We start from the raw sequence: 4,241 nt of genomic DNA on the forward strand, positions 1-4,241 counted from the left end.
CATCAACCTCCGTTGTACAGGTGAACCAGTAACGAACATAGTCATCATCCCATTTGCGTTTCTTCGACATGGTACCCCCAGATTTTCAGGTAGTGTTCCAGAGATGCTGCAGAATTATGCTTTGGGAGTAAAATATAACCCACGCATTAAAAATCAGTGGCTAACCAAATTAAAACAATGCCACATTACATGCCACCCTGTCAATCTGTGTTCATGCCAAGAAATATCCTGTAAGACAGATGTCAGTTCAAAGTAAGCCATGACGGCATGACAGTCCAACTGAAAGCCAAAACTCACAGCTAAAGTCCTGGAATATGTGACTTGCCAGCAAGTTATATATGGGAGGTTTGGGTTTATGCAAGTTGTGAATACCCTTAAGTCTTCTACTGGTGAACTGCAGTTATGGCTTAATTTGTTTTCAAAGATGTATGTTCCAAACATATCTGGTACATTTTGTTCTCCCAGAAAAGGGGATCTCACTACCACCCACTCCTTCCATCTTGGGCCAATAATGTATACACACCCCTGTTATGAAGCACTGAATAGAGAAGGAAATAATTCACTAAATACTTTAAGAAAGGGCAGATATTTTGACAGGTGGCTATTTCTTTTTAATAGTTAAGGACTAAACAGGTCTGTAAAACCACTTGATCCTTGAGTGGCTTTGACTCCAACTTAAGCAGAAAATTTCTTACAGTTCTGAGTAAGCCTTTCTCCACATGGAAGCAGGACACAAATTTGGCTCAGAGATTCCTGCTGCTAAAGTGTAACGTGACTCATACTGTTTATAGAGAAAAGCAAAACAATTTGCTTAGGAGAAGCACAACTATTCTTGTTACCAAGACTTCAGAAAAATTTCTCTCATTCTCTTCATTACGAGCAATCTCATGATGCTTTTTCATGTAACTACCACTTAGTAAAGGCAGTTAAGAAAAGCCACAACAACAAAATAAACAGCATTTCTAAGATGTGGCTTAATCCAAGGCAGTGGTTTTCCAGTTTAGTAAATGGAGGAATCATCTAAGTCTCGAGCTAAAATGCAGGTTCCTGGGCGTCGCCCCTGGAGATCCCCATTCTCCCGCTCTGGAACAGGGGCCCAGAATCTGTGTTCAAAATAAGCATTTTTAGATCATCCTTGCGAAGAGTAACTAGAACAGTAATCTCTAACAAGAGATGCCCATCATACTCACTGGGATCCCCTTTGAAAGTATACATGCCCATGTCCTACCTTAGAACTAACAGATCATCTCCAGAATAAGACAAAAGAATAAAAAAGGAAGTTGTCCAGACGACTCTGATACAGATCCTACTATACAGTCAGACTGAGAGGAATGAAAACGTGCCGTTCCGGCCAGTCTCTAGCTGGCAGGTGTTCTAGGTTGCTAAGTAAACAGTCTAAATGCTTTAATAGGCATTTAAGTTTTCTGAATTGATGACAACTTCCTTTCTTTTTTCCCTCCTGAACAATGAGCAAAGGTATAACACAAAGATAGGCTCAAATATACCTTAGAAACAATTTTATTTCCCAGGTAAATATAAGTGATCCCCAAAGTTCCCCAAATTCTGTAACACAGACTTCTTTTGAGATTCAAAACGAGAGACCTGATATAACAAAGTAGAATGTTTTTTTGCAGGTTTTTGAAGCAGAAGGGTAGATATGAAAAAGTATTACGATTGAGAGAGAAAAAAAACCAAACAGTTAAAAGGTGGACAGTCACATAACAGAAATATTTGGGGAATGCTAACACATACATATCTCAGCAGTGACAACACCAAAGTACAGCTGTAAACCTAAAACTCCAAACCAAATTCCATTCAACTTCTATCAGTCTATGCGAGTCCGCGGGAGGTGCGGGTGTCTGGGCAGGCAGAGGATTTAAATCATTTCATTTTACAGTGAAAAGCAAATAGCCAGGAGAAAAGGGACGAGCAAACGCTCCAGAGGCAAAAGCCTGCAGTCCTGGCTTTGTCCCCCACGGGCTGGGGCTGGGGCTGGGGCTGGGCTGACAATAGTACCTACCTGGGAGGGTCGCTGGGATGTCTAGTACGGAGCATGCGCGGAAAGCACACGCAGCTCGGAAGTGGCAGGAAGGACCTGTTGGTGCTATTATTACGGACGCTGCTTAGGAGGCGGCCCAGACGAGCGAAGGGCGCCGGCGGCGAGGAAGGAGGACCCGCTCGGTCTGCACCCGCCCGTCTACGAGCGGGAGGCACAGGCCCAAAGGACGCTCGGGCTTCTCGGAGGCGCCCGTTTCAGGCCCCAGGTCCGCTAGTCTGAGGCCCAAGCCTCTGGGCGCCGGAACCAGTCCAGGCGGCGGTTCCTTAGGTGTGAACCCGGAGCAGGAACCCGGGTGACACAGACGTGCCCGCCGCCACCTCCGCCCCAGCCGCTCCGGGCTTCCATCCGGGTCGTGCGGTGGCTTCCCGCCCCGCAGACTGGGCGAGGCGGCTCCGGGCACGCAGGCGCGTTAGCAACCTGCTGAGGGCCGGGCTGGCTCGGGTAAGGAGCATGCGCGCTGGCCGTCCCCCCCCCCCACCTTCCCCCCCCCCCCCACCTTCCCTCACCCGCTTTTTTTAGGCTGTGTACGTGGAGCTGGAAATTTTGTGTGTATTGTATGTGCCAGAAAAGTAGAGTCTAAAAGAATGGCAGGCAGTGTATAGTCTACACAGTTCTTCAGAGCACTGGAAATAAAATTTTATAGCGTGTCAAGCTTTGAACTTGTAAAGCTCTAATAATTTACCATTTTCTACGTGTAATCAGTGACGAATAAGAGGAGGCTCATTATACTCCCAAATCAAACATTCAGGCAAAGGGGACAGAGCTTAGGTCCTCTTGCCCACGCTGGTCACCCCCCCCCCATCCTTCCATAAATTTGAGTGTGGATGAATTTCCTGAGAATTATCCTCCATCTTAAAGATTTTTATTTATACTTCTCTTAAATCGAACTTTAAAGTAGTAAGCTAGATCAGAGAAACTAGAAAACATTGTTTAAACAAACAAACCCAGGCCTTGCCGGTTATGCTCAGTGGATAGAACGGGGTTGCTAGCTCCATCCTCAGTGGGGGGCATGCAGGAGGCAGATGATCAACGATTCTCTCCTATCGTTGTTTCTCTCTCTCCTTCCTTCCTTCCTCTCCAAAATCAATAAAAAAATATTTAAAAAAAAACCCACAGACCCAATTATAACCCTCTTTCTTATTTGGATGGTATTTTCATCCAGAATTCTTCAGGAAATGACATTTCGTTTTTTGGATAGTCAGTCTTGTCGGAAGCATCCCACAAGGCTGGGGGACTAGCAAGTGCTCGAGTGTGGGGCAGATGCATCCTTTTCAGGTGCTGAGGGTGAACTTGGTCAAGACTGAGGGCCTGCTCAAGGTTTCTGTTAATGGAAGAAATTGCAACAGATAGCATTCCTGGCCCAGGAACCAGGAACTTAAATACTAGAGAAGAGTTGGCTTTGGAGTCAAGAGATACCTGGCTTCCTGTCCTGGGGCCAACACTTTGAACTGTTAGGTCCTGAGCAAATGACTTGGATTCATTAAGCCAAAGTGCTTATTGTAGGGATACCATCCATTACCCCATGCAGTTTTCTTTCTTTTTTGTTAATCTTTCCCCAGGATATTTTCCCCATTGATTTTAGACAGAATGGAAGGGAGGGAGGGAAACATTGACGTGAGAAAGACACCTTGATTGGTTGCCTCCTGCATGCATCAGGATGGGCTGGGCATTGAACCTGCAACCTCAGGTACGTGGCCTTAACTAGGAATCAAATCCACGAACCTTCAGTGTGTGTGTGTGTGTGGGGGGGGGGGAGGGGGTGACCCATTAACCAAGGAGCCATACCAGCCAGGGCCCCATGCCGTTCTTTTGAGGAGATGTTATATATGAAAATTACAGCACAGAGTGCCAGCACTCAAAAAGCAGCTATTTTTGATAAAATCAAAGCACATTATGTTGAGTAATATTTTGGGTATTACCTTTTTTTCTGAATTGAAACAGAAATAAGACATGATTTCAGATATTACAGAATTCTTCCTAAAATCAGAGTAAATTAGGCTTCACAGAAAAGGGAACAGAGGCCCAGAAAGGATAGGTGACACATTTTTTTTTTTTTTTTGAGTTAAAGAACCCTGAAAATTTCTGATTCAAACTCACATAAGCTAACACAGGCTTCCTTGGAGCCCTATCAGCAACCAGTTTTCTACCAAATATTTGAAATAATGCTACAAAGCATTCATAG

The 4,241-nt window shown here is 44.9% G+C and overlaps 1 protein-coding gene across 1 annotated transcript in view; it reads right to left on the reverse strand.

Annotated features, from left to right (window-relative positions):
* The window catches only part of C1QTNF2 (C1q and TNF related 2), a 29,493-nt gene extending 27,055 nt beyond the window's left edge, over nt 1–2,438 (reverse strand). Inside the window, exon 1 of the mRNA XM_081091785.1 lies at nt 2,021–2,438. The gene's annotated coding sequence lies outside the window, so the exon portion shown is untranslated. The remainder of the gene's footprint in view (nt 1–2,020) is intronic.
* Nucleotides 2,439–4,241: the final 1,803 nt, after the last annotated feature.

The sequence above is a fragment of the Myotis nattereri genome, assembly GCF_964212035.1.
Source record: "Myotis nattereri genome assembly, chromosome: 5".
Taxonomy (NCBI): domain Eukaryota; kingdom Metazoa; phylum Chordata; class Mammalia; order Chiroptera; family Vespertilionidae; genus Myotis; species Myotis nattereri.